Below are 8,796 nucleotides of genomic sequence, written 5' to 3'. Positions count from 1 at the left end.
GTTCCGCTTACTTCAATGCTGGTTTTGAGATGTATAAGAGATGTAGGTCATTAAAAAGCAAATACCTACAGCCACACCACCCTGAACAAGCCCAATCTTGTCTGATCTTGGAAGCTAAGCAAGGTCAGGCCTGGTTAGTACTTGGATGGGAGACCACCTGGGAATACCAGGTGCTGTACCCCTTTTTTTTTTAATTTTCTCTTTTTCTGGCTTCCTTCAATGCTGGTTTTGAGATGTATAAGAGATGTAGGTCATCACGAAACCAATACCTACAATCACACCACCCTGAACAAGCCCAATATCATCTTATCTTGGAAGCTAAGCAGGGCTGGGCCTGGTTAGTGCTTGGATGGTAGACCACCTGGGAATACCAGGCGCTGTAGGCCTTTTTTTTTTATTTTCTCTTGTTCCGGCTTCCTTCAATGCTGGTTTTGAGATGTATAAGAGATGTAGGCCATAAGGAAACTAATATCAGCAGGCACACCACCCTGAACAAGCCCATTCTCCTCTGATCTTGGAAGCTAAGCAGGACCGGGCTTGGTTAGTTTTTGGATGGGAGACCACCTGGGAATACCAGGTGCTGTAGGCCATTTTTTTTTAACTTTCTCTTGTTCCGGCTTCCTTCAATGCTGGTTTTGAGATGTATAAGAGATGTAGGTCATTAAAAAGCAAATACCTACAGCCGCACCACCCTGAACAAGCCCAATCTCATCTGATCTTGGAAGCTAAGCAGGGCTGGGCCTGGTTAGTACTTGGATGGGAGACCACCTGGGAATAACAAGTGCAGTAGGACTTTTTTTTCATTTTCTCTTGTTCCGGCTTACTTCAATGCTGGTTTTGAGATGTATAAGAGATGTAGGTCATTAAAAAGCAAATACCTACAGCCACACCACCCTGAACAAGCCCAATCTTGTCTGATCTTGGAAGCTAAGCAACGTCAGGCCTGGTTAGTACTTGGATGGGAGACCACCTGGGAATACCAGGTGCTGTAGGCCTTTTTTTTTTAATTTTCTCTTTTTCTGGCTTCCTTCAATGCTGGTTTTGAGATGTATAAGAGATGTAGGTCATCACAAAACCAATACCTACAATCACACCACCCTGAACAAGCCCAATATTATCTTATCTTGGAAGCTAAGCAGGGCTGGGCCTGGTTAGTACTTGCATGGGAGACCACCTGGGAATATCAGGTGCTGTAGGCTTTTTTTTTTATTTTCTCTTGTTCCGGCTTCCTTCAATGCTGGTTATGAGATGTATAAGTTATGTAGGTCATTAGTAAACCAATACCTACAGGCACACCATCCTGAACAAAACCAATCTCGTCTGATTTTGGAAACTAAGCAGGGTCGGGCCTAGTTAGTACTTGGATGGGAGACCACCTGGGAATACCAGGTGCAGTAGGCCCTTTGTTTCTTATTTTCTCTTGTTCTGGCTTCCTTCAATGCTGGTTTTGAGATGTATAAGAGATGTAGGTCATTAGGCAACCAATACCTACAGCCACACCACCCTGAACAAGTCCAATCTCGTCTGATCTTGGAAGCTAAGCAAGGCCGGGCCTGGTTAGTACTTGGATGAGAGACCACCTGGGAATACCAGGCGCTGTAGGCCTTTTTTTTTATTTTCTCTTGTTCCGGCTTCCTTCAATGCAGGTTTTTTTTAGATGTATAAGAGATGTAGGTCATTAGCAAACCAATACCTTCAACCACACCACCCTGAACAAGCCCAATATCATCTGATCTTGGAAGCTAAGCAGGGCCGGGCCTGGTTAGTGCTTGGATGGGAGACCACCTGGGAATACCAGGCGCTGTAAGCCTTTTTTTTTTATTTTCTCTTGTTCCGGCTTCCTTCAATGCTGGTTTTCAGATGTATAAGAGATGTAGGCCATAAGGAAACTAATATCAGCAGGCACACCACCCTGAACAAGCCCATTCTCCTCTGATCTTGGAAGCTAAGCAGGACCAGGCTTGGTTAGTTTTTGGATGGGAGACCACCTGGGAATACCAGGTGCTGTAGGCCATTTTTTTTTACTTTCTCTTGTTCCGGCTTCCTTCAATGCTGGTTTTCAGATGTATAAGAGATGTAGGTCAATAGGAAAAAAATACCTACAGCCACACAACCCTGAACAAGCCCAATCTCGTCTGATTTTGGAAGCTAAGCAGGGCTGGGCCTGGTTAGTACTTGGATGAGAGACCACCTGGGAATACCAGGCGCTATAGGCCTTTTTTTTTATTTTCCCTTGTTCCGGCTTCCTTCAATGCTGGTTTTGAGATGTATAAGAGATGTAGGTCATTAGGAAACTAATACCTACAACCACACCACCCTGAACAAGCCCAATATCGTCTGATCTTGGAAGCTAAGCAGGGCCGGGCCTGGTTAGTGCTTGGATGGGAGACCACCTGGGAATACCAGGCGCTGTAGGCTTTTTTTTTTTATTTTCTCTTGTTCCGGCTTCCTTCAATGCTGGTTTTGAGATGTATAAGAGATGTAGGTCATTAGGGATCATTACATACAGCCACACCACCCTGAACAAGCCCAATTTAGTCTGATCTTGGAAGCTAAGCAGAGCTGGGCCTGGTTAGTACTTGGTTTGGAGACCACCTGGGAATACCAGGTGCTGTAGTACTTTCTGTTTTATTTTCTCTTTTTCCGGCTTCCCTCGATGCTGATTTTGAGATGTATAAGAGATGTAGGTGAAAAGGAATCCAATGCCTACAGCCACACCACTCTGAACAAGCCCAATCTTGTCTGATTTTGGAAGCTAAGCAGGGCTGGGCCTTGTTAGTACTTGGATGAGAGACCACCTGGGAATACCAGGCGCTGTAGGCCTTTTTTTTTATTTTCTCTTGTTCCGGCTTCCTTCAATGCAGGTTTTTTTAGATGTATAAGAGATGTAGGTCATTAGGAAACCAATACCTACAACCACACCACCCTGAACAAGCCCAATATCATCTGATCTTTGTAGCTAAGCAGGGCCGGACCTGGTTAGTGTTTGGATGGGAGACCACCTGGGAATACCAGGCGCTGCAGGCCTTTCTTTTTTATTTTCTCTTGTTCCGGCTTCCTTCAATGTTGGTTTTGAGATGTATAAGAGATGTAGGTCATTAGGAAACCAATACCTACAATCACACCACCCTGAACAAGCCCAATATCATCTGATCTTGGAAATTAAGCAGGGCCCGGCCTGGTTAGTACTTGGATGGGAGACCACCTGGGAATAGCAGGTGCTGTAGGCTATTTTTTTTATTTTCTCTTGTTCCGGCTTCCTTCAATGCTGGTTATGAGATGTGTAAGATATGCAGGTCATTAGAAAACCAATACCTACAGAAACACCACCCTGAACAAACCTGGTCTTGGAAGCTAAGCAGGATCAGGCCTGGTTAGTACTTGGGTGGAAGAGCACCTGGATATACCATGTGCTGCAGGCATTTTTTTTTATTTTCTCTTGTTCCGGCTTCCTTCAATGCTGGTTTTGAGATGTATAAGAGATGTAGGCCATAAAGAAACCAATATCAGCAGTCATACAACCCAGAACAAGCCCAATCTCGTCTGATCTGGGAAGCTAAGCAGGTCTGGGATTGGTTAGTACTTGGATGGGAGACCACCAGGGAATACCAGGTGCTGTAGGCTTTTTTTTTTTATTTTCTCTTGTTCCGGCTTCCTTCAATGCTGGTTTTGAGATGTATAAGAGATGTAGGTCATTAGAAAACCAATACCTACAGAAACACCACCCTGAACAAACCTGGTCTTGGAAGCTAAGCAGGATCGGGCCTGGTTAGTACTTGGGTGGGAGAGCATCTGGGAATACCAGGTGCTGTAGGCCTTTTTTTTTTATTTTCTCTTGTTCCGGCTTCCTTCAATGCAGGTTTTGAGATGTATAAGAGATGTAGGTCATTAGAAAACCAATACCTACAACCACACCACCCTGAACAAGCCCAATATCATCTGATCTTGGAAGCTAAGCAGGGCCGAGCCTGGTTAGTACTTGGATGGGAGACAACCTGGGAATACCAGGCGCTGTAGACCTTTTTTTTTTATTTTCTCTTGTTCCGGCTTCCTTCAATGCTGGTTTTGAGATGTATAAGAGATGTAGGTCATTAGGGATCATTACATACAGCCACACCACCCTGAACAAGCCCAATCTCGTCTGATCTTGGAAGCTATGCAGGGCCGGGCCTGGTTAGTACTTGGATGCGAGAATACCTGGGAATACCAGGTGCTGTAGGCCTTTTTTTTATTTTCTCTTGATCTGGCTTCCTTCAATGCTGGTTTTGAGATGTATAAGAGATGTAGGTCATTACGAATCATTACATTCAGCCACACCACCCTGAACATGCCTGATCTTGGAAGCTAAGCAGCGCTGGGCCTGGTTAGTACTTGGTTGGGAGACCACCTGGGATTACCAGGTGCTGTAGGACTTTCTGTTTTATTTTCTCTTTTTCCGGCTTCCCTCGATGCTGGTTTTGAGATGTATAAGAGATGTAGGTCATTAGGAAACCAGTACCTACAGCCGCACCACACTGAACAAGCCCAATCTCATCTGATCTTGGAAGCTAAGCAGGGCTGGGCCTGGTTAGTACTTGGATGGGAGACCACCTGGGAATACCAGGTGCTGTAGGCCATTTTTTTTTACTTTCTCTTGTTCCGGCTTCCTTCAATGCTGGTTTTGAGATGTATAAGAGATGTAGGCCATAAGGAAACTAATATCAGCAGGCACACCACCCTGAACAAGCCCATTCTCCTCTGATCTTGGAAGCTAAGCAGGACCGGGCTTGGTTAGTTTTTGGATGGGAGACCACCTGGGAATACCAGGTGCTGTAGGCCATTTTTTTTTACTTTCTCTTGTTCCGGCTTCCTTCAATGCTGGTTTTGAGATGTATAAGAGATGTAGGTCATTAAAAAGCAAATACCTACAGCCGCACCACCCTGAACAAGCCCAATCTCATCTGATCTTGGAAGCTAAGCAGGGCTGGGCCTGGTTAGTACTTGGATGGGAGACCACCTGGGAATAACAAGTGCAGTAGGACTTTTTTTTCATTTTCTCTTGTTCCGGCTTACTTCAATGCTGGTTTTGAGATGTATAAGAGATGTAGGTCATTAAAAAGCAAATACCTACAGCCACACCACCCTGAACAAGCCCAATCTTGTCTGATCTTGGAAGCTAAGCAAGGTCAGGCCTGGTTAGTACTTGGATGGGAGACCACCTGGGAATACCAGGTGCTGTAGGCCTTTTTTTTTTAATTTTCTCTTTTTCTGGCTTCCTTCAATGCTGGTTTTGAGATGTATAAGAGATGTAGGTCATCACGAAACCAATACCTACAATCACACCACCCTGAACAAGCCCAATATTATCTTATCTTGGAAGCTAAGCAGGGCTGGGCCTGGTTAGTACTTGCATGGGAGACCACCTGGGAATATCAGGTGCTGTAGGCTTTTTTTTTTATTTTCTCTTGTTCCAGCTTCCTTCAATGCTGGTTATGAGATGTATAAGTTATGTAGGTCATTAGTAAACCAATACCTACAGGCACACCATCCTGAACAAAACCAATCTCGTCTGATTTTGGAAACTAAGCAGGGTCGGGCCTAGTTAGTGCTTGGATGGGAGACCACCTGGGAATACCAGGTGCAGTAGGCCCTTTGTTTCTTATTTTCTCTTGTTCTGGCTTCCTTCAATGCTGGTTTTGAGATGTATAAGAGATGTAGGTCATTAGGCAACCAATACCTACAGCCACACCACCCTGAACAAGTCCAATCTCGTCTGATCTTGGAAGCTAAGCAAGGCCGGGCCTGGTTAGTACTTGGATGAGAGACCACCTGGGAATACCAGGCGCTGTAGGCCTTTTTTTTTATTTTCTCTTGTTCCGGCTTCCTTCAATGCAGGTTTTTTTTAGATGTATAAGAGATGTAGGTCATTAGGAAACCAATACCTTCAACCACACCACCCTGAACAAGCCCAATATCATCTGATCTTGGAAGCTAAGCAGGGCCGGGCCTGGTTAGTGCTTGGATGGGAGACCACCTGGGAATACCAGGCGCTGTAGGCCTTTTTTTTTTATTTTCTCTTGTTCCGGCTTCCTTCAATGCTGGTTTTCAGATGTATAAGAGATGTAGGCCATAAGGAAACTAATATCAGCAGGCACACCACCCTGAACAAGCCCATTGTCCTCTGATCTTGGAAGCTAAGCAGGACCAGGCTTGGTTAGTTTTTGGATGGGAGACCACCTGGGAATACCAGGTGCTGTAGGCCATTTTTTTTTACTTTCTCTTGTTCCGGCTTCCTTCAATGCTGGTTTTCAGATGTATAAGAGATGTAGGTCAATAGGAAAAAAATACCTACAGCCACACAACCCTGAACAAGCCCAATCTCGTCTGATTTTGGAAGCTAAGCAGGGCTGGGCCTGGTTAGTACTTGGATGAGAGACCACCTGGGAATACCAGGCGCTATAGGCCTTTTTTTTTATTTTCCCTTGTTCCGGCTTCCTTCAATGCTGGTTTTGAGATGTATAAGAGATGTAGGTCATTAGGAAACCAATACCTACAACCACACCACCCTGAACAAGCCCAATATCGTCTGATCTTGGAAGCTAAGCAGGGCCGGGCCTGGTTAGTGCTTGGATGGGAGACCACCTGGGAATACCAGGCGCTGTAGGCTTTTTTTTTTTATTTTCTCTTGTTCCGGCTTCCTTCAATGCTGGTTTTGAGATGTATAAGAGATGTAGGTCATTAGGGATCATTACATACAGCCACACCACCCTGAACAAGCCCAATTTAGTCTGATCTTGGAAGCTAAGCAGAGCTGGGCCTGGTTAGTACTTGGTTTGGAGACCACCTGGGAATACCAGGTGCTGTAGTACTTTCTGTTTTATTTTCTCTTTTTCCGGCTTCCCTCGATGCTGATTTTGAGATGTATAAGAGATGTAGGTGAAAAGGAATCCAATGCCTACAGCCACACCACTCTGAACAAGCCCAATCTTGTCTGATTTTGGAAGCTAAGCAGGGCTGGGCCTTGTTAGTACTTGGATGAGAGACCACCTGGGAATACCAGGCGCTGTAGGCCTTTTTTTTTATTTTCTCTTGTTCCGGCTTCCTTCAATGCAGGTTTTTTTAGATGTATAAGAGATGTAGGTCATTAGGAAACCAATACCTACAACCACACCACCCTGAACAAGCCCAATATCGTCTGATCTTGGAAGCTAAGCAGGGCCTGGCCTGGTTAGTGCTTGGATGGGAGACCACCTGGGAATATGAGGCACTGTAGGCCTTTTTTTTTTATTTTCTCTTGTTCCGGCTTCCTTCAATGCTGGTTTTGAGATGTATAAGAGATGTAGGTCATTAGGGATCATTACATACAGCCACACCACCCTGAACAAGCCTGATCTTGGAAGCTAAGCAGAGCTGGGCCTGGTTAGTACTTGGTTGGGAGACCACCTGGGAATACCAGGTGCTGTAGTACTTTCTGTTTTATTTTCTCTTTTTCCGGCTTCCCTCGATGCTGATTTTGAGATGTATAAGAGATGTAGGGGAAAAGGAAACCAATGCCTACAGCCACACCACTTTGAATAAGCCCAATCTCATCTGATCTTGGAAGCTAAGCAGAGCTGGGTCTGGTTAGTACTTGGTTGGGAGACCACCTGGGAATACCAGGTGCTGTAGGCTTTTTTCTTTTATTTTCTCTTGTTCCGGCTTCCTTCAATGCTGGCTTTGAGATGTATAAGAGATGTAGGTCATTAGGAAACCAATTCCTACAGCCACTCTACTCTGAACAAGCTCAATATCGTCTGATCTTGGAAGCTAAGCAGGGCCGTGCCTGGTTAGTACTTGGATGGGAGACCACCTGGGAATACCAGGCGCTCTAGGCCTTTTTTTTTTATTTTCTCTTGTTCCGGCTTCTTTCAATGCTGGTTTTCAGATGTATAAGAGATGTAGGTCATTAAGAAACCAATACCTACAGCCACACCACCCTGAACAAGCTCAATCTCGTCTGATCTTGGAAGCTATGCAGGGCTGGGCCTGGTTAGTACTTGGATGCAAGACCACCTGGTGAATACTAGGTGCTGTAGGCCTTTTTTATTTTCTCCTGTTCCGGCTTCCTTCAATGCTTCTTTTGAGATGCATATCTGAAAACCAGCATTGAAGGAAGCCGGAACAAGAGAAAAAAAAAAAAAAGGCCTACAGCACCTGGTATTACCAGGTGGTCTCCCATTCAAGTACTAACCAGGCCCGGCCCTGCTTGGGCTTGTTCAGGGTGGTGTGGCTGTGAGTATTGGTTTGTTAATGACCTACATCTCTTATCCATCATCTCTTATCCATCATCTCTTATCCATCATCTCTTATCCATCATCTCTTATCCATCATCTCTTATCCATCATCTCTTATCCATCATCTCTTATCCATCATCTCTTATCCATCATCTATCTCTTATCCATCAATCTCAAAGCCAGCATTGAAGGAAGCCGGAACAAGAGAAAATAAAAAAAAGACCAAATTGTATTCCCAGGTGGTCTCCCATCCAAGTACTAACCAGGCCCAGCCCTGCTTAGCTTCCAAGATCAGACAAGACTGGGCTTGTTCAGGGTGGTGTGGCTGTAGGTAATTGTTTCCTAATGACCTACATATCTTATACATCTCAAAACCAGCATTGAAGGAAGCCAGAACAAGAGAAAATAAAAAAAAAGGCCTACAGCACCTGGTATTCCCAGGTGGTCCATTTTTCCAAGTACTAACCAGGCATGGCCCTGCTTAGCTTCCAAGATCAGACGAGATTGGGCTTGTTCAGGCATACCTCCCAACTGTCCTGATTTA

At 44.9% G+C, this 8,796-nt stretch overlaps 2 non-coding genes and 29 pseudogenes across 2 annotated transcripts; all 31 read left to right on the top strand.

Moving 5' to 3' along the window:
• The first annotated feature begins 63 nt into the window (after positions 1-63).
• LOC142133380 (5S ribosomal RNA) lies at positions 64-182 on the top strand (annotated as a pseudogene).
• Positions 183-267: 85 nt separating this feature from the next.
• On the top strand, positions 268-386 carry LOC142128291 (5S ribosomal RNA; annotated as a pseudogene).
• A 288-nt stretch (positions 387-674) lies between these two features.
• Positions 675-793, top strand: LOC142122376 (5S ribosomal RNA; annotated as a pseudogene).
• Positions 794-876: 83 nt separating this feature from the next.
• Positions 877-995, top strand: LOC142127632 (5S ribosomal RNA; annotated as a pseudogene).
• An 85-nt stretch (positions 996-1,080) lies between these two features.
• LOC142127148 (5S ribosomal RNA) lies at positions 1,081-1,199 on the top strand (annotated as a pseudogene).
• Positions 1,200-1,282: 83 nt separating this feature from the next.
• LOC142134050 (5S ribosomal RNA) lies at positions 1,283-1,401 on the top strand (annotated as a pseudogene).
• An 85-nt stretch (positions 1,402-1,486) lies between these two features.
• On the top strand, positions 1,487-1,605 carry LOC142124855 (5S ribosomal RNA; annotated as a pseudogene).
• An 86-nt stretch (positions 1,606-1,691) lies between these two features.
• LOC142136055 (5S ribosomal RNA) lies at positions 1,692-1,810 on the top strand (annotated as a pseudogene).
• A 287-nt stretch (positions 1,811-2,097) lies between these two features.
• On the top strand, positions 2,098-2,216 carry LOC142132991 (5S ribosomal RNA; annotated as a pseudogene).
• Positions 2,217-2,299: 83 nt separating this feature from the next.
• On the top strand, positions 2,300-2,418 carry LOC142130000 (5S ribosomal RNA; annotated as a pseudogene).
• Positions 2,419-2,501: 83 nt separating this feature from the next.
• LOC142136362 (5S ribosomal RNA) lies at positions 2,502-2,620 on the top strand (annotated as a pseudogene).
• Positions 2,621-2,704: 84 nt separating this feature from the next.
• On the top strand, positions 2,705-2,823 carry LOC142131527 (5S ribosomal RNA; annotated as a pseudogene).
• An 85-nt stretch (positions 2,824-2,908) lies between these two features.
• Positions 2,909-3,027, top strand: LOC142136715 (5S ribosomal RNA; annotated as a pseudogene).
• Positions 3,028-3,111: 84 nt separating this feature from the next.
• Positions 3,112-3,230, top strand: LOC142133235 (5S ribosomal RNA; annotated as a pseudogene).
• Positions 3,231-3,901: 671 nt separating this feature from the next.
• LOC142136461 (5S ribosomal RNA) lies at positions 3,902-4,020 on the top strand (annotated as a pseudogene).
• Positions 4,021-4,103: 83 nt separating this feature from the next.
• On the top strand, positions 4,104-4,222 carry LOC142130730 (5S ribosomal RNA; annotated as a pseudogene).
• A 274-nt stretch (positions 4,223-4,496) lies between these two features.
• LOC142136913 (5S ribosomal RNA) lies at positions 4,497-4,615 on the top strand. The gene has a single exon (XR_012687582.1). It is a non-coding gene; the product is annotated as a 5S ribosomal RNA (ribosomal RNA).
• Positions 4,616-4,902: 287 nt separating this feature from the next.
• LOC142122365 (5S ribosomal RNA) lies at positions 4,903-5,021 on the top strand (annotated as a pseudogene).
• An 83-nt stretch (positions 5,022-5,104) lies between these two features.
• On the top strand, positions 5,105-5,223 carry LOC142120339 (5S ribosomal RNA; annotated as a pseudogene).
• An 85-nt stretch (positions 5,224-5,308) lies between these two features.
• On the top strand, positions 5,309-5,427 carry LOC142127137 (5S ribosomal RNA; annotated as a pseudogene).
• Positions 5,428-5,510: 83 nt separating this feature from the next.
• On the top strand, positions 5,511-5,629 carry LOC142136417 (5S ribosomal RNA; annotated as a pseudogene).
• Positions 5,630-5,714: 85 nt separating this feature from the next.
• LOC142124844 (5S ribosomal RNA) lies at positions 5,715-5,833 on the top strand (annotated as a pseudogene).
• An 86-nt stretch (positions 5,834-5,919) lies between these two features.
• Positions 5,920-6,038, top strand: LOC142131890 (5S ribosomal RNA; annotated as a pseudogene).
• A 287-nt stretch (positions 6,039-6,325) lies between these two features.
• LOC142132980 (5S ribosomal RNA) lies at positions 6,326-6,444 on the top strand (annotated as a pseudogene).
• Positions 6,445-6,527: 83 nt separating this feature from the next.
• On the top strand, positions 6,528-6,646 carry LOC142129989 (5S ribosomal RNA; annotated as a pseudogene).
• Positions 6,647-6,729: 83 nt separating this feature from the next.
• Positions 6,730-6,848, top strand: LOC142136361 (5S ribosomal RNA; annotated as a pseudogene).
• Positions 6,849-6,932: 84 nt separating this feature from the next.
• LOC142131518 (5S ribosomal RNA) lies at positions 6,933-7,051 on the top strand (annotated as a pseudogene).
• A 287-nt stretch (positions 7,052-7,338) lies between these two features.
• On the top strand, positions 7,339-7,447 carry LOC142136834 (5S ribosomal RNA; annotated as a pseudogene).
• An 84-nt stretch (positions 7,448-7,531) lies between these two features.
• Positions 7,532-7,650, top strand: LOC142120770 (5S ribosomal RNA). Its single transcript, XR_012683735.1, has one exon. It is a non-coding gene; the product is annotated as a 5S ribosomal RNA (ribosomal RNA).
• Positions 7,651-7,734: 84 nt separating this feature from the next.
• Positions 7,735-7,853, top strand: LOC142136755 (5S ribosomal RNA; annotated as a pseudogene).
• Positions 7,854-7,937: 84 nt separating this feature from the next.
• Positions 7,938-8,057, top strand: LOC142136585 (5S ribosomal RNA; annotated as a pseudogene).
• The last annotated feature ends 739 nt before the right edge of the window (positions 8,058-8,796 follow it).

This window comes from Mixophyes fleayi, chromosome 1, assembly GCF_038048845.1.
Source record: "Mixophyes fleayi isolate aMixFle1 chromosome 1, aMixFle1.hap1, whole genome shotgun sequence".
Lineage (NCBI taxonomy): Eukaryota > Metazoa > Chordata > Amphibia > Anura > Limnodynastidae > Mixophyes > Mixophyes fleayi.
Note: the sequence above shows the minus strand (reverse complement) of the source record. Positions and strands in the feature narration are given on the sequence as shown.